At 38.7% G+C, this 25,223-nt stretch overlaps 1 protein-coding gene across 8 annotated transcripts in view; it reads left to right on the top strand.

Annotated features, from left to right (window-relative positions):
- Window positions 1-25,223, top strand: part of BNC2 (basonuclin zinc finger protein 2) — a 465,978-nt gene that overhangs the window by 130,596 nt on the left and 310,159 nt on the right. The window lies entirely within an intron of this gene.

Genomic DNA, 25,223 nt, shown 5'->3' with positions numbered 1-25,223 from the left:
ACCAGAGCCACTCCAGCTCCTGGGGCAGAGGCCAAGGAGCCATCCCCAGCGCCCGGGCCATCTTTGCTCCAATGGAGCCTCTGCTGTGGGAGGGGAAGAGAGAAACAGAGAGGAAGGAGAGGGGGAAGGGTGGAGAAGCAGATGGGCGCTTCTCCTGTGTACCCTGGCTGGGAATCGAGACCGGGACTTCTGCACGCCAGGCCGACGCTCTACCACTGAGCCAACCGGCCAGGGCTCATATCTTCTTTATTGAAGTATGAGATTACAGACAGCTATTTAAGCAGTAACCTATAATCCATTTCTCTACGTTGCTTTTTGGTGTGAACTGAAAACTATTATTATAACTTAAGTCTTATAACCCACTTTAGCTGATTTAGTTTCCTGGAATTTATTACTGGTAAAATCAGAACAAATTCCCTCAGGAAACTATGTTTATACGAATAACATACACTGTGACCCTGGAATACTTTCTCACTTTCCATTCAAAGATAAGTTATCAAAAATGATAAGTTAAATAGTAATTTTTAAAAATGTTTATTGTCACATCTAAGAGTGTAAGTAAAACCAATAGATTCTTCCAACATTTTGATTGTGACAAGAAGATTGATTGATCTATTGTGCCTTAGCTGTATATTAAATTAACAGATTTCACATGCTGGGCAATTAGAAATGCTATTAATTATCAGATGGGAATACGACTGAAAAGACTGCATGTCTTTGTACAAAATAATAACAAAATAATGGCTTCCCATTCAGGTCCAATTCATAAAAACTTGTGAATGTTACCCTACATAGTGAAAGGGAGTTTGTAGATGTGATTAAGTTAAAGACCTTGAGATGGGAGACTATTCTGGATTATCCAGGTAGACCCAATCTAACCACATGAATCTTTAAAAGAACCTTTCCCACCTACAGTCAGAGAACAAGGTTGCTAAGAATGGTCAGATACAACAATGCCGGCTTTGAAGGTGGAGGAAGGGGGCCTCCCCTAGTCAAGGAATGGAGGTGGCTTGTAGAAGCTCCCCTAGAGCCTCCTGAAAGGAATGTGAACCTGCTTGCGCATTGATTTTAGCCCATTGAGACCTATGTTAGACTTCAGACTAGCAAAACTATAAGATAATAAATTTTTGTTTTAAGTTACTAAGGCAGTGGTAATTTATTATGGCTGCCATAGAACACTAATAATCCTTGCTTTGTGTTTATAATTTGTTGGAAATATCATTACTGAAATCTAAAAACTATGACAGAACGAAAGCCATTTGTTAATATGTAAAATACTAATTTATAAAGACTTCCTTATATATGAATTTGTACAATTCATTTTGCTCTTATGTAACAGAATGAATTCAGTTTGGCTTTGTGACTGTCTTTTTTTTCTTCTTAGTGCTACTGTTATACCAGGAATGTGTTGTAGGCATTCAGTAATTGTTGAAAAAAATGAATAAAATTATGTGGTCAAAATTTGCATTCTTTGTTGTTAAAAGTTAGGTTTTGAGAAAAGATTCTGAAGAAAAGTAGGAAGGAACATAACTGCTTGTGTCAGGTTGGAAGAAGTGTCTCCATACCTTTTGAGAATTATATCTCAAATTTCTCTATCATGTTTGGCAATTGCCAAGGAATTGCTCAAGGGCTTATTGGACTCAAACCCCAGGGTATAACTGAGTTATTCTGTCTTAATAAGCTGGGCACTAGTAGTAGCCAGACGCAGTGGTGATGGGGATTCTTAATCTTTCAGATAATGGCTTCCTATTTAATTACACTGCTCAAAAAAATTAGAGGATCAGGGAATGTGCAGATGCTCCAGTACTTTCAGCCTTTTGTACAGTGCATTTGCACCAATGACATAAAAGTAGGTTTTGCATCTCATTTGCATAATTGAACCACTTTCTTTGACTTGTTTACTTTTCTGATGTTCTTGTTTAATAAAAAAATAATCAAATGCTTCCTTTTTTATCACTTCATATTCATTTTGAAATATCCCCTAATTTTTGTGAACAGTATAGTTGCAACATGACAAGCTTCAAGGTATTATATCATATAGCAAGATATTTAAGATCATCGTAAATACCCATAATAACTCAGACAAACCTTTGTATACTTTTAAATCACTTTAAGTTGCTTCTCTGCTTTCACTGGCTAGTCAATTGGGACAATCCCAAGTATTTATTAAACTGGTACCAGACACTGGGGAATAGGTGCTAAGAGCTCTGCCATCGGCGTGCTTATCAACCCACAGGGAAGATAGCAATTAAATCATTACAATAAATTAAATAACTATGAGTGCGGAGAAGAAGTACAGGGTGCTGTAGGAAAGGATAATAACCTCCTCTAGTCCAGATAAAGGAACCATCTCTGAGGATTCAGGTCAGGAGAAAGGGAAAGGGCTGAAAAGCAATGAGAGGATGGCTGGATTGCTGGTTTTGTTGACAGGCATCTGATCTTTTAGGGTCCTCTTAACGTATTCTGGAAAAATCAGCTATAATTTGGAGAATGGCTTGGAGATGAGAAAAAGTGAGTGCAAGAGAAGCTGAGCTCAGAGGTTATTTCATCTGTCAGAAAGAGGGTAGTAGCCATGGGGATGCAGAGCGGATGAATCCAGAGGTAAGTTAGGAGAAAACTAGCGGCTCTTTGCAGAATGTATTGTATATAGGTTATCAGAAGAGCAGGAAGAGGTAGTTTGGGAATAAAATCCCGACAACAACAGATATCTTACTGCATATGGAAGGCAGAGAAAGAACACGTCATTTTTGAGTAGGCATTAACATATTTCCATGCATGTAAGATGATAACACAAGGGTGAATACAAAGTTGGGACAGAATCTCAGTTTATACATCAAAGCAGAAGAAAATACATTGAAGTCTCATGTCCTTGAGAGATGAAGGTTTGCTCCATGTGATTCTTTTGTACTTCTCATGAGAGACACTGGAGCTCATGCTAAAATTTGTTTTTACCTGTTGAGGTAATTTAATTCGACCTTGAGATATTGCTAACACTGAAAACTGGAAAGTGGGCTTAATCCCTAGAGAGCTTTATCTCTGTTCTATAGGTTAGAATAAGGTCTGAGATTCACCATAGCTCCAAGGAAACACTTTTAAGAGGAAGGCCCAGGCTCACCAGCTTGAGCATGGGATCATAGACATGACCCCAAAGGTTGCTGGCTTGAGCCCAAGGTCACTGGCTTGAGCAAGAGGTCACTTGCTTTGCTGTAGCCCCCCGGTCAAGGCACATATGAGAAAGCAATCGATGAAGAACTAAGGAGCCGCAAAGAAGAATTGATGCTTCTCATCTCTCTCCCTTCCTGCCTGTCTGTCCCTCTCTCTGTCTCTCTCTGTCTCTGACACACACACACACACACACACACACACACACACACACACACACACTCTCTCTATATAAATAATTGAATGCATTTGCAGTGTAGAAGAGCAATCTAGGCTGAAGAATGGGATTTGGTGGCTATCAAAGGTAAGCTGGTAACTCAAGTCTGAGAGTAAACTGGGTTACCTAGAGAGATGGAAAGTAGAGTGAGGAAGAAAGAGGAAGTTTAGTCTTTGGTTGTATAATCATGGAGTTAATGTAAGTATGTCACTCCAAGTGGTTAGTACTGAAGATCATAATACAGTCACCATTTTCATATATTTGAGTACTTTGTCTATATATTGTGGCTCAAAATTTAGGTTACACACTCCTGCCGGCCAGACCACTGCCTTTTGTACCTTGTACACTCTCCTCAGTCTCCAAGGTCTCCTCTGGCTTTCTGCGCCCAGGCATGTTCTCCACCCTCTCCTTTTGGGTCAGTGTGCCCTCTCTTGCTGTTTTGGTTTCTTATTTCAAACTTTTGTTTATTTGAAAATATTGTCAGTTATTTCCACATGTAAATTTTATATGTTTATTTCCCTTCATAGAATTAGGTATCCTTTTACTGGTTTATTTATTTGGTCTGGAATGTGGCATATTTTGAGGCTTGAGATTCTCTGCTTTCCCATGCAGAGAATGACTTTATGTGAATGGAGGTGGAGGTTAGGAGAGAAATATCATGTTTGAAAGAAATAAATACGACTGTGGGGCCCAATTGCTTCTTGGATAGATGCACTTCTTAATGAAGCAATTACTGCACATTGAAAAAAGGATGGCTTATGGTACCTATAATTGAAGGCAAATTGGAAAATGAAATACAAGGGAAAATACCTTGTTTTCATATTTGCAAAAATATCTTGATCGAGACTAAAATAGAGAATACCCTTCTCTTTATTTTATTGGACAGGAAGTACAGTTTGTTGAGTTGGGACAACTTTCCAGAATCCTATATTTTCTTATTCAGAGATGCTTTTGCCACCTGAGGCTTGTCAAAGAGAAAAAGTCGAGGTAGCATGAAGGGACATCTCTTCATTTTATGATGAGGTAGTGACCGGGGACTGAAAAATGAATGCACACAGGAGTGCGCAGTGAAGACTTGAACAAAGGTTTCCCTAACTGGCCGTGTGAAATATTCGATAGACTAACTGTTTAATGGGTTTATCATAGACAGTCGTTCTGTTGTGAAAGTGTCAGTTAATAATTGACCTTTCCCTGGAGGTAGAAGAAGCAGTCATTCTCTAAGCTAGCACTTGGGGGCCTGTGGCTTGCTGGAGCGCATCTTGGCTGGAACAATGTGCCTCACGGTTGCCACACAAGTACCAACTGCCTGCACTTTGACAAATGGAGGCTTGGGAGAACTAAATAAGGAAGGGATGTTTGGAGTGATTCACTTCAAGTGATAGCTAAAGTAATGGATTACTAGAACTCTCCATCTGTTCCACATCAGAGACAATATAACTATATATTTTTTTAGAAGTTTATTTTGAAGTAGGGTGGAGTTCTACAGGGAGGAGAGGGTGGTAGTGGGAAAATAGATTATTTTTAAAGGAATATTTATGAAGCTTCATAGAAGGGACAGACTGGATACTGCTGATTGATACCTGGGATATGTTTTTATTGTTGAACAAAATATTGGATGCAGCTGTACATGTAAGACTTACCCTTTGGCAGTATGAACGTTAATGTCAAAAACCTGAGTCCATTACCCCTTGCCATACAATTTGTTTTGATGCAGTAGTGAACACAACTCTGTTGCAGACTTAAATACTATTTATGTGAATTTTATTTCCCTGTTTAATCACGGAATCATACTGTAGTGTTGGTATGGTAAGTTTTGTAATTTGTTTTCCTGTGTGAAGAGTACTTTTCTTCTACGGAATGTTAACTTTTGCATACTTTTTAAAGTTAGGCATTATGTCATTACAAAGATTTACAGTTATGTAATAATGATTTATTGTGGTAATTTATTCTGCCAGCTGTGGCACATTTTGAGTAGAATTTGTAAATCAAATTTATACAGAAATTTACCAGGACATGAATATCAGGATTTAATAAAACATACTTTAAGATCTTTTTGAAGTGGGTAGTTTTGTGCTAACGCATTTTGGATTAAGCTTTACCTTAACAACCTTTGTTAATGTTCAAACTCTGCTGTGTCTGTCCCACAGCCGTTGAAGGTGGAGTCTATGAGATCTGTTAAAATAAAATACACAGTTTCGGGTCATCCACTTTGCTTCCAGACCATTAGTGTCATGTTATATTTGACCTGGGATTTTCAAATGGTATTAAGGGACATGGAAACATCCTGGCATTAGGCTCTGTGCAGTTCCATACTTTTTAATCACTATTAAAATGTGCATCCGGAATCATAACGGAGAACGATCCTAGGAGGTTATGTTCATTTTGAAGCCCTAAGTGTTAGATTCTCTCCCCCTTTGCAGAGCTCACTGGCCACTAACCATGTGGGATACATTTAGCTCTGGTGGAGCTGCCAGCTCGCACTCTGTATCCTTCCACAGTTTCTTTGTTATGGTACAAATACGGCCAGTTATTATATCTCTTTTCCTTTTCTTTCTCTTTTTAAGAAAAAATTGTTGAGATTTTTGTTTGTTTACTTGATAGTACGTATTTATATAGAAAGAAAGAGTCTAGAAAAGAAGGAAGGTGCATAGATTGCTTTATATAACTTTTTTTTTTAATCTGGCAATTTGAAAAGCTGTCTTTGAAAAGTGTGATTGCCAAGTAATTTGTAAAAATGACTTGTTCTCTTAAGATTGCATGTGAATTTTAATTTTAAGATGAAACTACTAATTCACAGCTTCAGTCAGCTGGTTATTTTGTCTACAGCAGCATGAAACATTTCGTTTGACTTACTACTGCCCCAAACACATTGACTTCATCGGTCAGTTGTTTTAATCTTGTGAAGACATGGTCTTAATGTGTCTTGAAGCTGAAGTTTCAGGTGATACTTAATTGTATTTAAAGCAGCAGGCTTGGCACTATTTAAGATGTAAGTGCAAGCATTTGAAAATACTGCAGCCTCTATTTTTTCATAGTAATTTGTATATGCTTATCATCATTTGTTTAAGCACTACTTAAGTAGGATGTAACAAAAAACAACCAAAACAACTTGACATCTAAAATGTAATCCCCCCCTTTAAAATATTTTTTGCCATAAAAATGTGAATAGTTTGTTATCAGATCTCTTATTTTCTTCTTTTAAAAAATATTTTTGTTTACTGATTTCAAGAGAGGAAGCAGGATGGAGAGAGAAAGAGACAGGAGTATCAAGTTGTTTCTGCATGTTTCCTAACCAGTGATCCAGGCAGCCACCTCTGTAATTCTGGACGATGTTCCAGCCAACCAAGCTATCTTGCCAGGCCGATTTATTTATTTATTTATTTGCTTGCTTGCTTGTTTATCTATTTATTTCCTTATTTATTTATTTTTCTTAAGTCATGATTCCATAGTTGCTAGCTTGAAGCCCAAGGTCACTGACTTGAGCCCAGCATTGCTGGCTCGGCTGGAGCAACCCCCCCTACCCCATGCCAAGGCATGTATGAGAAGCAATCAATGAACAGTTGGAGTGCTACAACTACAAACTGATGCTTCTCATCTCTCTTCCTTCCTGTTTTTCCCTCTCCCTTCTCCCTCCCTGTCGTAAAAAATAATAATAATAATAATAAAAAAATTAAAAACAAATTCTTAAAATGTATACATAGAATGCTTGGGAATTTATCTTGATTTTTAATACTTCCAGAAAAATTTTTTTTTATATATGATTACTTGTGTGCTGTCTCTACAAATGACTCCATATGATTTTATATTTATTTTTTAAAAAATAAGCTGAGAGATAAAGAGATTTCTTTCTTTCTTTTTTTTTTTTTTTGTGTTTTTTTGAAGTGAGAAGCAGGGAGGCAGAGAGACGGACTTCTGTATGTGCCCGAATGGGATCCACCCAGCATGCCCGCTAGGGGGCAATGCTCAGCCCCTCTGGGGCGTTGCTCTGTTGCAATTGAAGCCATTCTAGTGCCTGAGTTGGAAGCTATGGAGCCATCCTCAGCACCTGGGCCAACTTTGCTCCAATGGAGCCTTGGCAGAGGAGCGCTTCTCCTGTGTGCCCTGGCCGTGGATTGAACCCAGGACTTCCATACATCTGGCTGACACTCTACCGCTGAGCCAACAGGCCAGGACTAAAGAGATTCTTGAAAGGAACTAGAGATAGACTTTTCTTTTTAGATAATTATATTTTTCAATTACAGTGTATGTCCAATATTATTTGGTATTAATTTAAGGTGTATAACATTGTGGTTAGACAATCATATACTTTTCAAAATGTTCCCCCTCAAATTTCCAGTGTCCACCTGGCACCACATATAGTTATTATAATATTATTGACTACATCCCTCTGCTGTACTTGACATCCCATGACTATTTTATAACTACCAATTTGTACTTCTTGATTCCTTCACCTTTTTCACTCAGTCTCCCAAACTCCCTATTCCCTGGCAACCAAAAGATGGACTCTCCTTGAGAGATTTCATTACTGATCTCTTAGATGTGGTGCTGAGTTTTCCTGGAAGGCAGTTAGTGCTTGTACCCTGACGAGATCTTGGAGAAAGACTGGTCTGTTTATTTTACATTTTTCACCCAGTACTTCAGGGCTCACAATATACGAGACATCTTGACCACATTTAAATGCAGAGGAAAGACCATTTCATAAGTAAGTTTACTAAGTTTCTGGACTTAGTTTTGACCTTAGCAATGTTTTTTGTTTTTTTCTGTTGGGCTTACCTGAAAATCTTTTTAAATGTCATCAAATTGAAACTTTTTAAAAAAGGCATCGTTCAGGAAGGACAAATGTGTTTCATCTTGTGGATGAATATCTACTGACTAGTGGTGAATGCTTTGAGAGGCTGAGGTGGATCGGGAGGGGGAAAATCGTTCTGTGCACAATTAGCAGTGCCTACCATAGCTGCTGAAGGGAACATCAGTGGAATCATGACTTGAATTCTCCTCCTAGCATAGAAACTCCGGAAAGTTAGTGTAATTCTATATTTATTCATCATATGTTCATACATTCAACCAATTACCTTCATTCCTGAATACAAGGCAGCTAGCCTGCCAGACATGGTAAGAATATAGAGGTGGAATGGAATGAATTTGCTTTCAACATTAATGGGTGGGAAGCTTAACTGTCCATTAAAAAAATGTATGAAATATGGTTGGCAGCAGTTTTAGAGAAATAGTAATGGTCCAATTCAGAGATTCTGAGTTCTAAGCAAGAAGGGTATTTATTTGTACAAATCTGGCAGATTCTAGAGTTTGTATGAGATAACTTGCATTTGCTGATTGGGTTGGCAGGCATTCTGGAAGGATGCCCGTTCCCATTTGACATGGACAGGTGATTGCCTTGTCAACTGCATAGCCAATGTGTAACATTTCTGCAAGTTAAGTGCCATAAGGGAAATGATATGAGCAGCCTAGAGGTGAGTGGTGAGGCTATATGCTGTTGGTTGAGATGCCAGTCAGGGATACAATGTAGAAAATCAAGGACAGAGCATAATTTCAGTGTTTAGAAGTTTATTAACTTCAGAAAATATATTTTAGGTTAAAATATTTTAACTATTTTATATATATATATATATATATATATATATATATATATATATATATCATATATGTGTAAAGTATCAAGTTCTATCTAATGCATACAACTGTGTTAACTTTAGACATCCCTCTCCACCATTTTTTCCTAACTGGAAATCTTCAAATTATCTTGATCTTCATTTCCCCCCTGAAAGCTCAAATTTATTCAAGAATCAGTTCTTTTATATATATAAACACACACATATGTTTATATCATATATATATATATATATATATACATATATATATATATATATAACAACTCTAGATTGTTTCTTTGTTTATCACTATCACTGAGTTTAGGTCCTCATGTTCTTGATGGGTTATCTATTTTCAATGAGTGTTTACTATAGTGACAAGTATTTGCATGTTCGTGGTCTAGACAGGTAGAAAACTGACGAACTTCCTTGCTCTTGGAGCTTACATTCTATGGGAATGTTTGAGAACATCACAGGTCCCCTAAATTGAGTACTTCTGCCTCAGTTCTCTCACTTTTTTGATAAATCTTGCACACAGTTTCTAAGACAGAACACAACTTAATTATTAAAATTTTCTATTCAGAAACTTAGTCTAAATTTCAAGGCTTCTACAGTTTGCCTGTGTGTGTGAACTTATTTTACTTTTTTAGTGAGAGGAAGGGAGGTAGTGACACAGACTTCTGCATGCATCCAGACCGGAATCCACCGGCAACCCCTGTCTTGAGCCAATGCTTTAATCAATTGAGCTATATTCAGTGCCCAGGGATAACACTCAGACCATCCAAGCCACTGGCTGGGGAGGGAAGAGAGAGAGAAGAAGGAGAGGGAGGGGAAGAGGGGATGGTCATTTCTCATGTGTGCCTTGATCAGGAATTGAACCCGTATGTCCACATGCTGTGCCGACGCTCTGTCTACTGAGCCAACCAGCCAGGGACTATATATTTTTTCCTAATCTCATCTTTTACTAACTAACATCCTTCATCTATCTAAGTAACAGCACTTTCTTACCTTTATTTTTATTCTTGCTCATCTACCCATTTGGCATGTTCTCTTTGCCTTTTGATATTATCCTTACCCCAGGAAACTCAGCCCATATCCCTATTTTGATGAAATTACTTATGCTCCAAGTAGCATTATAGTTAATAACACAAATGGTGACTTGCTGCATTACTACTTTAGTAAAAGAGATGTTAAAAATACCTTTGATTTGCCTGATCAGGCGGTGGTACAGTGGATAGAGCATTGATCTGGGACACTGAGGACCCAGGTTCGAAACCTTGAGGTTGTGCACTTGAGCGCGGGCCCACCAGCTTGAGCGTGGGGTTGGCAGCTTGAGCATGGGATCATAGACATGACCCTGTGGTCACTGGCTTGAGTCCAAAGTTGCTGGTCTAAGGAAGGGGTCACTGTCTCGGCTGGAGCCCCCATCAAGGTACATAGAAGAAAGCAATCAGTGAACAACTAAGGTGCCACAACTATGAGTTGATGTTTCTTCTCTCTCTCTTCCGTCTGTCTGTCCCTTGCAAAAAAGAAAAAAATGTGTGTGTCTATGTATATCTTTTATTTAATCAGGGTGTTTATGTGTAATCTCTTTACACCCTAAGTTAGGTGAAAATAGCCTTGTCTTAAATACTAACACCTTACAAAGATGAGCACAGTTGAGAACCAGGAAAAATACTGTTTTTGAGCATATGAGGAAATAACAAAGTGCCCAAGCTTAGGTATTAAACTTTGGAGGTAGTCATTCTCTCATATTTTGTTTAGGACCTGAAGACTCCAAAACTCTAATTTTTTTTGTATTAACTGGTAATATATGAAGATCCTAAGAAGTGGAACAAGAGTACAGAGGCATATACAGAGAAAACAGACTTTCCACTCCTCCTCAGAAGTAATTTCTGCTTACCAGACTCTTAAAGATATTTTCAGAAATAGCTTAGTCCAAATACAGAAGTATTTATTAACCCTTTCTCAGTTTTCAGGTCACAAATTGTCATACACTATATTTACTGTTCTGTATCTTGCTTCTTACTCATGATTTATTTGGAGATGTTCCTTATCAGTGCTTACAGTTTTATTCTTAAGACATGCTTGAAGTTCTGTAGGGAAAGGCTCATAGTAAGATAAAATAGCAAATTCTAGAAAGTGGAAGAAGGCATGTTTAGAAATACAAGAGGTAATTACAATTCACTATAAGAGCATAAAATGGTTGATTCTTTAAATTTAATAATTGATCATTCCCAGAGATTCTTTTTCCCTCCAGGAGCAATCAGACACTCACCCCCACTCCTAAAGCCCTTAGAAATCCTAATGGCATTACTACATATTAATTTGATGTTTAAAAATATAATAATTATCAAGAAAGAGAGTTAATATGAAAAACACAGGGTGAATATGCAACATCTTTTAGCAGGATTATTGTCTAAAATGGTAGAAACCTGGAAAAGCCAGGCCGGATATTGGGATGAACACATATTTTGAAAGCAGATCCACTTGGGTCTTGAAGTCCCCACTTTGACACTTAATATAAGACCTTGGCAAGTGACTTAACATTCTTAGCTTCAATTTCCTTATTGGTAAAATGAGAATAATAATACCTATCTCATAGGCCCTGTGAAGAACAAATGAAAAATATTTTCTGCTTTCCACAGTACCTGGCACACAGCAGGTGCTCAGTAAACATAAAGTAATGCTCCTAGACTCTTTTCTTGTCCAGAAAGATTCTTTTATAAAACTTATCACAATGCCTTGTATATACTAGGCTCTCTAGACTTATGCACTGATTTATTCTGTTCCGTAATTCTTAACTGTCTGGTTTGGTTTTCTCCATAATCTTCACCAAAGTCCTCTGAAATTTCTAGAAAGAAATACAAAGACCCATACATGACCATATATACCAGGGAGAAATGCCAAACTTCGCCAAATGTCAGAATCTCAAGTAGTTTTGTGCTTTTAAATGTTTAACAACTGATTCAGTGGGGTAGAGGAGCTCTGACTTGTAGGATTTGCTGATTGTTGTGGTCTGAATATTCCCACCATGGCTCATTTCTAGTTAACAATGTCAACTGGTTTGTAAAATTCCTGAAAGTTTTAATAGTCTGATCTCACAAGTCAGTGGAGTGGCGCTCATGCCCTGCTGGGTTTTCAACCCTCTGCACCTCTGTGATGGAAGAGTTTAGGAAGCCCAGGTCCTAGAAAACGCTTGAGGCTCTGCCACCAGTTCATTCTTTGACTTGCCCACTTTCCTTACTTGTATAGTAATGCAGTACAAGTAGAGCAATTTTCTTCACTTTTTTGGTAGTCTTTTTTTTTTTTTTTTAAGATTTTTGTTTATTGATTTTAGAGAGAAGAGAGAGAGACAGAGAGAAGAGCAGGGCGGAGGGGGGTAGTGGGAAGCATCAACTCATAGTAGTTGCTTCTCATTCGTGCCTTGACCTGACAAACCTAGGGTTTCGAATCAGCGATCTCAGCATTCCAGGTCGATGCTCTGTCCACTGTGCTACCACAGGTCAGACTCAGCAATTCTGCATGGAATGCAAGCTCTGGAAACTAAGGGGGCCAGGCTTTGTGCTTCTTGTCTTGAATGTTAGGTATGAATTTCTTTTATTTCTTTTTTGAAAAGGTCTCCACTGGTTATAAAGAAGTACGTTTGAAAACCACCATTACGGAAAAAGCAGTCACAAAGACCATGTCTGTAATTGTAGCAGAGGCCCTGGTGCAGTGACAGCTAATGGCTTTACTCACTGTTTACGGATCTGTTATTAACAATATGGGGTGGGGCAAAGTAGGTTTACAGTTGTGAGTACACAAAAACAGTTTATTGTATTATTATTTATTATTATTTCCCATATGAACAACTGTAAATCCACTTTTGATGCACTGTGTTACAGGTTTTCAGAAAATGCAGAAGGTAACATAATGCACTTCAATGTTATTTTTGTCAGAGGTAGACATAACAGAACACATTTTTGGTACTTGACATTTTATTTAAATGTGACTTTATTTACGTGTGAATGACTTCTCCATATATGTATGCCATGTGAATGAGGAGTGACTTATAGCCAAAGGCTACAAACTCAAATGGCTGCAGTGGCCAGACAAGTAATGGAATTGAGGGAGCAGGTGGGGCTTAATGCAAAGGGGAGTGGGGAAGCCTGCTCCCATCAGAGTACAGGCTACGAAGAGTAGCTTCCGTTCACTGCAGAGCGTTGCTGTCATGAAGGAACACAGATTTCTGCTGTCATAGCCCTAGTTCCCTTTGCTTCTCCCCCATGTCCCCAGCAGCTGGAAATACATAGTTTAATTTAAAATTTCTTGGGTTTTTATTTTGTTTTGTTTTTTTACATGTTGGCCATGAATTAAACACACATGCACATTCATATATACTCACTTACAGAATCAAGCAAAACAAATTCGACCTGAGGGCTAAAGTTGGCCTGTGGGCTTCCAGTTTGCAATGTCTTTTTGCACACCTGTACATGTGCAGCATCTGATATTTAATGAGGGCTTCTGCGCTAGGTTCTCAACTAAATCTTTTATGTTAATCAAAATATTTAATCTTCACAGCCATTTGGTGAACTAGTATTATTTCTTTTTTATAGTTAAGGAATTTTGGCAGTTGCAGGGGCGAAGTAACTAGCTGAGGTCACATGATTATTCAAACCTCAGTAATCCACTGCAGAACTTTGGCACTTAACCACTGGGCAAAACTGACTCCATAGATATCTCCACATGTTGCTATAAGCATACACACAGAACATAAGTAACTGAAAGTAGAGAGTGGGTTGAGATTGTTGTCTAATATTAGCTCATTTGTGTGCAATAATACAGTTTTGTATGTATGCTTGATGTAGTAAAGCACTGGAATACTATCTTTCAGACTTTATAAGATTTTTCTGATAAAGCTTAGTAAGGCCAGTGTAAATATTTCACAGGGAGTTTATATTTCTCTTTGTCACAAATGAGACATTCTAAGTTGTGGGGCCAACATTGTCTCTGTTCATGGGCAAAAGTTCCCTGTCTTCTCTTTGCCATATTTAAACCCCACCCATGGAAATGCTCCAAGTCCTGAGTGATGATCACTTCCTCTGGGCAAGGGTATGAAGAATAAAAGTAAATCTAGCAGGAGGAGTAAATCCCAAAAGACAGAGATAAGTACTTGAGGTCAGAGACTGCGTCTTTTATAGTTTGTCTACATACCAAACTCATTAATATGAATAATCATCTTAGCTCTAGTGGTTGTAGTAGCAAAAGTAATACAAGAAACTAGTCTTGTCTTACATTTTCTCATCAACTCTATCATTATTTCTGGAATTTGGAGAGATCTCTTTGGGGAAAGTGATGTGAAATCAGGTCTTCCTGTGTTTCTCCTTTATTTCCACTTCTTTTTTCTAACCACATAAAACATTTTCAACCTTAAAACCTCCAGCCTATAGGGCTAAAATCTAAGACTCTAGGAAGAAAAATAAAAACAGTGCAAACATCTATATATTTATCTGTTTAGGTTTTTCCCAGGGGAGATTTTGGAGCACCATTAGAAACCTCTTTCCGGTTTTTCCCCGTGGTGTGGAATGGGAGAGAAAAAAAGGGCCAGTCCTTCTGGCATGTTCTTCTCAATACTCTATACCCATCATGTGAATGGAAAGAACCCAAAACTTCATTTTCAGAATTGTATCTCAGCCCCTGGTTCCTGGAGAAAGCCAGTGTGGTTCAGATGTGGGATGGGAAGAGTGGTTTGCATTGGCATTGGCCTTGCGGGTGCTTTGGGGCTGGAGCTCGCTCAGCTGTGGGTTACAGATGCTTGCTCTCCAGTATTAATGTGGCCAACATGTGAAACCATGGCACCCACAATACTACACAAAGGTCCACGCCTCTGATAGTTTGGGAAATAACTCCCAGCTGAAGAAATTCCTTCCTGAAGGGCCGGAATACATTCTTGAATAGAAGTGTGGATTTAAAAAAAAACTTTTTTTTTCTTCAGAGAGGTGGAACCAGAAAAAAGATGCCTGATGATGTTGGGCTGGGCATCAGGGATTGATCATTCGGGTGTCTACAGTCTTTGGAGCTTTAACTGAAAATATATTAAAAAAAAATGCTACTCTAAAGCTTAGATTCCATGCTGTGCATGTAGCAGAAAGTCGGTACACTCAAGCCATTGTATAGTTTCTTTGGAAATGTCATCTACTGTCAAGTACAGATCATTACTGGTGGTTGTCGTGTGGCCCAATTCAGGATGTGTTCAAAATGTTTCCACCAATTTCTATTTCCCTCAGCTGTCTCCAGGGTTGGTAGGGCCAGGGAAATCTATGTCAGAGAGCAAGGAAATGAGCGTGGGGTTGGGTGGCACTTTCTTTTTAAACTCAGTAACCAAGACTCTTCTTAGGCCACAGAAATTTTGTCCCTTTTCACACATAAGGCCTATGCTTCCTTCTCATAGTACCCTTGAGAAGCTGAGATATTTCCATCCCCCTTCAGTTAGCGCTCTAGTTTTCTCATTCAGGTACAATTTCCAGTGAAATAGTAGCTTAGGAGTATCTAGAAGTTAGTTTATTGACTCATTGCACTTCTGAGCATCTACTAAATAATTTATTAGTCTGATGGATATGTGGCTACCTAACTATGGGGCATGAAATATGCACTGTTTTTCTAATACACTGTAGGGAGACCTGTTTATAAAGTATTTAGTATTGGTTTTATAATGCACCGTTGACAACAGGAGACCATGAGGCTCAAATATCAATCTCATTTTGGCCCACAGTATTAATGCTGCTTTATAAAGCTCTATGACAGGTCACTTACACAGTGGTCCTCACAGAAAGGACTCGGTTAGGAAGATAGCCCGTAGTGGCTGCCAGCACAGCGGGTGAAGATCTTTGTCCAAGTCTCTGAAGTCACTGTTTGGCGGTTGCTGATGTTGGCCAGGTGATGGAACTCATCATTTCCCTGTTTGTTCTCCAGAGGGACTCTGGACTGAGAGTGCCCAGTTCTGCTAATGCAGCCCCTCGCTAATTGTACAGAGAGTTGGTGTGACTTTGGACCACAGTTGTATTCCTGGAGACATGAATCAGGAAGTAAGGGGTGGGACTTAGCTCTCCTCGGCCTCTTAGAATTGGATTAAATAATGTCATCCAAAAATCAATTCTCAGTGTTTTTGTTTGTTTATAAGAATTATATGTTATGAGAATGCCTTATATAGGCAGTGATTTGCAAGGTTCTATTGCCTATTAGATTATATGTTTTGGAGCAGGGCTTTTTTCAGTTTTGCATTAGGGACTTCTTGCTGGTCTAAGTGTTCTTCCCACAGTGAGAAATCTGAGTTGCACTTTCTTGACTCCAGCCTTATAATTTCTTGACTTGCTTATAATTTCTCATGATTTGGGGGGAACCAAGGTTGAGTCCTTTTTGATGCTTGCCATGTCTTTCTTACTCATTCCTTATTATTCAGGATTTCATTTTACCCTCTCCAATTGGATCAAACCCTTTCTACTCTCTAGGAGTCCTTGATTTCATCCTGCCTTTGTTTCTCTCAGCAAGTGAGCTCTTTGATTCGGAAATGATCGTTTCGTTTGTGCAGCCATCATTTATTGAGCACTTACTATGTGTTAACTACTCAGTTAGGCCCTGGATTACCAAAGATGAATAAAACTCTGTTCCTTTCAACACACGTACAGTTAGTTCAGTGGGAGATATGGGCAGTAAAGTGGCGTTCTGCCATGAGCACTCAATACGTGCATCTCTTCTTACCTTCAATTTCTGAGAAAACAATTCTTTTCTTTTCCCTTCACATTGCTCTTCTAGCACCCTGTTATAACATTTTAACTCTGGCTTAGGTTTTCAATGCCCTTTTCTTTGCTAGCTTCATCCCTTTGCGTATGGATGACCCCTCCCCCCACTATAGTGAGGAGCACACCGTGGACACACTAACACAACTTCTCCCGGGCCCTGCTGACTTTTCATACTACCCTTCTCTTCACTTGTTTGCTTTGTAGAATTTCTCCAAAGAATCTTTTATCTTTTCCACCAGCTTTTCTTTATAATTTGCTTACCTAACTTGTTCAGAATCTGGATTCTGTAACTTCTGTACCTATCAGTTCACTAAGATATTTCTCTTAGGACACAAGATATAGTTATAAAATATTGCAGCCAGTAATAGATATTGTATGGCCAGAGGCCGCCGCCATCGTGGCCCTGTAGGTTCTCATTAAATTTGGACAGATGGTAAAGAAACAGTGGAGCCAAAAAACGGTGGGCCATTCCTTTATTAAAGTCTTTGCACCAGCCAACGAGTCAACAGGCAGGGAAAACACTTCCCTTTCACTCAGGGCTCCCAAAGCCACTGACACATGCTCCGGTTCCACAACCAGGAGAGACTTCTCCGGTTTCTCCTAGAATCAAAGGCCCCACCCATCTTCCTCAGCTCTGGTCCCCCATCTGCACACCTTCTTCTTTCTCTGCAAACATGGCTGCTTCTTCAGCGCTCTGCATCTCTCTTCTCTCACTCTGCAAACATGGCTGCTGCTTCAGCGCTCTGCATCTCTCTTCTCTCACTCTGCAAACATGGCTGCTGCTTCAGCGCTCTGCATCTCTCTTCTCTCACTCTGCAAACATGGCTGCTGCTTCAGCGCTCTGCATCTCTCTTCTCTCACTCTGCAAACATGGCTTCTTTCTCCTTCTTCTTCTGCTCTCTCTTTTCAAAACTTTCTAGCCTGAAAACCCCTCCTCCAGCAAACATTAGCAAAAACAATTGCCTTTCCCATGCAGGATGGTAATTTGCAATTTCACAGGCCACATATACCTGGTGCTGCCCGGTGCCATTTTGTAACAGTAAAAGTGAGCAAACTCAAAAAATACAAATTTTACAAACTCATTTATTTGCCCAACAGATATGAACACCCATTCACCCAAGCTTAAGACCTGATAGTGAGCAAGTCTATCTGAAGTGCTGGGTGCTGGGTTACCATCCTGGTTAGACTGTAGTCACTGCCATCCCCTCTATCCAGTACCTACCCCCATTCAAGCACTATTCTGATTTGAGTATTTATCATTCCCATGCATTTTGTTTTGCTCTTACTGTTTACTACTATTTGTTACTATAGTATATGTGAGTTTACTCTACTGTAAATATAGCATTGTTTTTTAGAACATTTAAAACTCTCACCATCCTAGTTCTGTAAATTGACTTCTTTTGTTGTTCAGAACATTAGACAATCACAATGCCCCTGTTAATACTTCATCTTGTGTCTTCTTCCCCAATAATTGTGGGTATTACCTTAGATGTTGCCCTTGGCCAACTTCTTTTACCGCTTGTGTCACTTTTTTTTAGATGGATCCCAGATCTGATAACTCCAGTGTCATTCTGTTTTCTGAACATTTCTATTTGCCTAGTCCTGGACATGATCTGCTAATTTTTCAAACTGAGCTTACTACATAGAGTTTACTACTACAAACTAGCTTATTCCCATTTGTGTTAACAGTGCTATGTCATCTGGACTCTTCTTATTTGTTACCTTATCTTATCAGTCATTCTTGCCCCCTGGATTTTATCTCTACATTGTATTTTGTTCTTTTCCCCAGCTCTGTTGCCTGCAGCCATTTTACCCAGATTATTACAATGGCTTCCTAATTGGTGTCTTTGCTTCTGTCTTTTTACACTTCAGTCTGTTGCCAGATAAATCTAATAAGAGTACGGTAATGATCATTCCATGCTGCTGTTGAGAAGCATTCAACAGTTTTGATGGTTGGTGGATAACAGGATAAGTAGCAACTTTTTATAGTGGAATTATAGAGCCATTCCTATTATAACAGTTCCTATGGCCAGTCCATTCCTTTCATTCATCATTGCTCAACACAGATTCTACCTTGTATTCTGGTCAAATTGGATCACTTCTCTAGGAATATTATCAGTTCTTCAGTCCCAGTGCAAATGCCACAGGTTAGAAACTTTCTTTTACCACACTGGTTGGACGGAATCTCCATTTCTAAGTCAGAGAGAGTTCTGCTACTGCTTCCTCTCTTATCACATTGTTTTATTAAGGTTGTTTTTGTACATGGCTTATCTCCTGTACTAGTTTGTAAACTTCTTGTGAGCAGGGACTATGTCTTAATTTTCCTGTTCTCCACACTTTCTTGTACCTGGCAAGTAGGGCTTTGATCAGTATTCCCCAACAATGTGGTTAAAAATGTTTAATGTTAAATGTCTGTCTTCATAATAAATGGAAGAAAAGGGAGCTAGAAACTGAGCTAGTCAGGGCAAAAATGTATCCCTCAACAATTAGCAAGTTATTCAGTTCCCATTTTGTTACTTCCAATCTCTCCAGGCTTTGTTTATTTAATCCAGTGGTAGTCAACCTGGTCCCTACCGCCCACTAGTGGACGTTCCAGCTTTCCTGGTGGGCGGTAGCAGAGCAACGAAAGTATAAATAAAAAGATTTAACTATAGTAAGTTGTTTTATAAAGACTTATTCTGCCAAATTTAGCGAAAATCTGACATAAAGTACTTGGTAAGTAATTATTATTATATGCTTTAACTGCTGTAACTCTGCTTTATAAATTTTATAAAATAAAGTTACTTCCCTACTTTATAAATCATCATTACTGTGGAACCAGTGGGCGGTTAGAAAATTTTACTACTAACAGAGATACAAAAGTGGGCGGTAGGTATAAAAAGGTTGACTACCCCTGATTTAATGGTTGGCTACTGTCAGCCTTCGAAATTTGACTCTTAAAAAAAGGTTGGGTGGTCAGAGGAGTATGTTGTTTGCAGTTGCTTTTGACAGACTTTTTAAATCTGTCTCGATGTAGCCAGTGCCTCTAAGTAGTACTGTCTGTAGAGTACTGTCCTTCCCAGTCTCTCAATAGGCATGCTCGGTGCCTGCCCCAAATTATCCACCCCCAAATAAGACAGACTTGGGTTACAAATGAGATACATTCTGTAGGTTTGAAAATGTTTATTTAGATGCCCAGAAAGGTAAAAAATAAATACTGTGTTAAGACAAAGATCTAAGTTGCATTTAATAGGTACATGTAACTGTTCCAACTTACATACAAATTCAACCTAAGAATAAACCTACAGAACCTGTCCTGTTCGTAACCTGGGGACTGCCTGTTAGCCGTGATAATAAATCAGAGAACAGGCGCAGTGAGGGAGACTGGTGAGTGCACTTTGGGATTCTCTGTTATGGGGTTGATATTTAAATATGTATTTCCGATGGCTTTAGGCGACCCCTGTGTTTTGGTCGTTGGACCCCCACTAGGGTCGCGACCCACAGGTTGAGAACCGCTGCTCTAGATTTTCTCATAAAACACTGAGTTTAGGTTTAGATAGAAAAATCCATTGTCACTGTTTGTACCTGAGAGAAGATGAATAAAGTCACTCTTCTGTTTTTAAACCAAAACAGGGTAGGTAAAAGTTTTGATCTTTTGGAGGCTCCAGACTCATGCTGGCTTCAGTTGCTTTTGCGTCTGCAACTGTCTTGATGCTACAGATCCGTTTCCCTAACATTGTATAAACTACCTCAGCTACCACACCCAACCAAGTCTTTTCACTTTTTATTCTTCATAGTGTATCAAGGGATTCTGGCATTTGGTTAGATCCTTGATGTTTCTCTGAAACTGGGCCCCCAATTAGGCTGTCAACAGAGGCTGTATCACATTGATTGTTCCAGTTGGTACAGAGACAAGTGTCAGCCAGGACGGCTTCGCCCTTTGCCATGGAGAGACAAAGCTTTTAGGTAGTTTTTTTCTTACAGGGATGATTGTACTGCTCTTTATAGTGATTTTAACTTGTGTCGTATTCATACCTTATTTTAGGAGGCCTGTTTTCCTCCCTTTAGTTTGAGATCACATAATGATGTCTTTGGTCTACAAGCTTTTTCCCTCGGTGTAGGTGATCAGTTATTAATATTTTTTTTTGGTACAGTAGTTATTTTCATTTTTTATTTATTTTTTGTCATGTGTTCTAATGTGGTATCCTTGTGAGTAAGCACCAGAGCATTTTGCTTTGACAAAAAAAAAAAAAAAAAAGACTAATACAAAAACCAAAAGTATGCTTGTGTGTCTAGTTGACAACTTGGACGCTGATCTTGTGCCCTGAAATCTTTAGGCTATTGTGGTTGAGATTTATTTCTATTATGTTGAAACGCCCTCAGCCAGGCTACCAGAGTCAGCTGGTTAAGGTGTAGTTGTCAACATAAAGTAACATGGACATTTTTAACACAGATGCTCATAGAGGAGAAAGGTACTGGTGATGGAAACTGGCAATCCAAGAGGACAACACGGTTTTCCCCCTTCATTTGAATATGTTAACAAACTTAACTGCATTTCTGAATTAATCTAGGAACGGTTAAGCCAAATTTATGTCCCAAATTTTAGAGAATAAGCCATAGAGTTGATGCCTCCCAAGAAGAAGATTTATAGAAGAATACAGGTGCATAGTTCACTTCACTCACACACAAGCCAGCCCCAGGTTAGAGTCAGTGGTTGGCATGCGGCATCAATTTTTTAATCTGGATTAAAGGTGACTACTTTCATGTTTGCCTAAATCATCTAATTAATTGAAACATGAAGAGTAATTGTAAACTAAGAAAAGTTTTTCTGGTTTTTTAAATACAGGGATCCAGCTAGTATAATCCAAAAGTTTTCTTCATGCTCATCAGACTGTACTGCTGTGGAACTCTTTTTTTTTTTTTTCATTTTTCTGAAGCTGGAAACAGGGAGAGACAGTCAGACAGACTCCCGCATGCGCCCGACCGGGATCCACCCAGCACGCCCACCAGGGGTGATGCTCTGCCCACCAGGGGGCGATGCTCTGCCCATCCTGGGCGTCGCCATGTTGCGACCAGAGCCACTCCAGCGCCTGAGGCAGAGGCCACAGAGCCATCCCCAGCGCCCGGGCCATCTTTTGCTCCAATGGAGCCTCGGCTGCGGGAGGGGAAGAGAGAGACAGGGAGGAAAGCGCGGTGGAGGGGTGGAGAAGCAAATGGGCGCTTCTCCTGTGTGCCCTGGCCGGGAATCGAACCCGGGTCCTCCGCACGCTAGGCCGACGCTCTACCGCTGAGCCAACCGGCCAGGGCCTGGAACTCTTGACTGTTGAAAGTGAGGTGTTTCATACCTTACAAGGGTGAGAATAGAAGGAAATTAAGAACCAGTGGGGAATGCAAGGATTTAGATATAAATGACAGGTGAATCCTATGTGTGAAGGTGAGCACGTTACTGTGCAGATGTGGTCATATCGTGACTCTATCTAAAGAGCTGCTTTATAATCTTCCTCCCTTCCGTTCCCCCAAAGCATGAAGGCACAGTAGAGTTGTATTTCATCTCTTTGAGTGTTTTTTTGGGGTGAACTTTTTCACTGTCCTCCCATCAAATGACATATGTGACTCAAGGGGAACAGGCAGCTTAGATTATGATGTAATTATTCACAAGGGTAAAACCTCAGTTGAAATAATTGTTAGTTTTACTTTATTCTCTTTATTATAAGTGAGTCCAAAAAATGTCCCCCCTTAACTTGATATAGAAAACAAAACTTTGCACCATAAAGTAGGGATGGCAGGTTTCACAAGGGAAAAAGGTTGCTGTCAGCTTTCTCCCTCGGGGATATGGAAATTTGGGAGGATTATCTGTTCAGAGGAGGTTTCCTTTATTAATTCTTTTTCCTTTTTTCACTTAAGACATCTGTTAATATTCCACACAGCCCAACAGATGTTGCAAAGCAAGCCCCATACTTTGTTCTCAAGAAAAATGACATTTCCTCAATTGGTTCCCCCCACCTCTGTGATTGGGCCTAGCCTGCTGCTTCTGCATAATTTGCATATATTAAGTGATATACCTTCAGCATTATTTTTACACAGTAAAGTCTAATTTGATCATAAACTAGTTTACATGTTGTTTTGGAATGAAATTGGCTAAAATATTTTTAAAAATCTCCTTTGTAAATGGCAACCTAATTCCATATGTAGGATGAGAGAGCCAATAATTAAAATTTTTTCTATAAAATCAGTGAATTACAAAAGCTTTAGTTGTTTCTGCCATTAGGAAGTGCTGATTGTCATGCGATGTGGAGCGTCATTTTTATTATTTTGGCAAGAACAGGGACAGTTTTGTCTTGACAAGCCATTAGATGAATACCAGCGTGTGTCACATGAAAAACCACTGATCTTTAACCCAGCTCTGTACTTAACCAAGCCTTGAAAATGAATAGTGAATAAAAGAAGAGCAAAGGCCAGTTTACTGTCATTACAGATTACAGAATCTGTTAACAGCTGCTGAACTGAACCCAGGGAATTACAGGTATTGTTCCGTGAACCAGTAGAAGTCCTAGAGATGCTTGTTAAACTGCGTATATAAAAGTATACATTTATTTTATATTTGCTTAGGATTTACTTTGTTGGAAACATAGCTAGAAATAAATGAAAATCCTTAAGTACTTTTTCAGTGTACCAAATACGGGTCTTTATCACCAGGTCTTATATTTACATATAACTGTCTCAGTGACGTTCCCTTACCCTCAGTTATGGAATTTAATTTTAGAAAGCAATGTGCTTTTAAAGAAATTATTAATAAGTTTTAAGAAGAAAAGAATGGACTATCTCCCCCTCCCAAAACAAAAATAAAAACCACAAACATAAATGCAAAACAAAATCCTTTTGCTTATTTGTTCCTTCAGGTATTCATTGGGGCTATTTGAGCCAACCTGTGACTTTTATTTTTAATGGAGGGGAAAACCTAAATCCACCTCAATACCCAAATATTGTAAAGATCAGTAACATTTTAAACAGTCGGTTGTGGGAATTATTGCTTTCTGAGCTAACAAGAAAGAACACTCTTCCTCTGCTGGTGGAATTGCATTGTGCCTCCCTATAGTCTTGTTATCCCACACTAACTGAAATGCAAATTTTTTGCAACTAATTGGATCTCATTGAGGGTACATGCACAGTATGTAGTTATATGCAAAAAGATTTTAAAAATAAAATTTCTCTATAATTACAACTTTTAATTATTATCCAGAACATCGGCATCTATAGTATAAGTTTAGAATATATATGTCTATTTTTTTATAGATTATTAAAATGAGCTATGAAATGCTTAGTAACATATCAGCTCAAAAGTTAGGTGAAAATATTTATTGACAGCAATTTATAAATTGGGTTTTATTAAAGACCTATAAAAATACATTTTAAATGTTAAACATAAATCATCAGAAATCACTTTCAAAATCTGTTTTTTTTCCAGTTCTCCAATCTCTTTTAACATTGTAAACTGCATGTGAGTTTCTTACTTTGTGTTAAGTGTATTTCTTCTACATGTTGTGATGAAGTGGAGGTATTCACATTCCTTTATTGTCTTTAATAACTTAAGCACCACTTAGACCTATTTGGTGTACTTCTAAATATCCATGGGAAATCGCTCACTATCAGTAAACATGGGAAACCCAACACATAGCCTTAGTATTTGCAGTTCTTTAACCTGCAATACATAAAATCAGGGCAGCAAAAAAGCAATTACTAGGGAAGTGATACCTGCTTCCACCCTTCCCCCAGCTTTAAATAACTTTAATACAAATAATTCTAGATAGTTGTTTCATAATCTTCAGATTATATAGCCAGTAGACAAAGTCCAAACTCAAAAATTATTTTTATGCCTTGTATGTATATTTTTTTGTCTTTATTGTAATAAAGCTTGTTGTCTTGGTAAATTAGTCTCACAAACTAGTTAAGTTTTTCTTCGATCAAATTCATTTAGCAGGTGCAGTATTGTATGATATAGATTTGTTGGTGGAAAAATATTTTGAACCTTAGAAAGATACCCTGGTGATTTCAAGGCTTGCGCCTTGTTAGTAATTTGCAGGTACTAGTTACACTGCAGACCTGTTTCATCAGAGCAACCTTAGACATTGATATCTGAAATATCTCAGTTTGCCTATGTTAGGTAGCATTTTGTCAGAAGACTGCTGGCCAAGCAGACTAGATTTGGATGTATTAGCTAGTCAGCCTAATAACCCTGTACAGACTGTATTGATTTTCTAGGAGAGAGTTTATGAACTAAATAAACTTGGGGTTGGTGTCTTAATAAACTGCTTCTCTCAGTCTGTCACATTTAGTTACGGAGCTGTGCAGTTTAGGGGGAAAAAAGGCTAATTCTGTTACAGATTGTTCACAGCAGGGTCTCCAAATTAGCCCTTTGTTTTGTAATGCCACCTTGCTTGGGCTCGCTTTGAGCACATTTCTCAGTTTTACCCTAATGAG

This window comes from Saccopteryx leptura, chromosome 2 (genome assembly GCF_036850995.1).
Source record: "Saccopteryx leptura isolate mSacLep1 chromosome 2, mSacLep1_pri_phased_curated, whole genome shotgun sequence".
NCBI lineage: Eukaryota > Metazoa > Chordata > Mammalia > Chiroptera > Emballonuridae > Saccopteryx > Saccopteryx leptura.
Note: the sequence above shows the minus strand (reverse complement) of the source record. Positions and strands in the feature narration are given on the sequence as shown.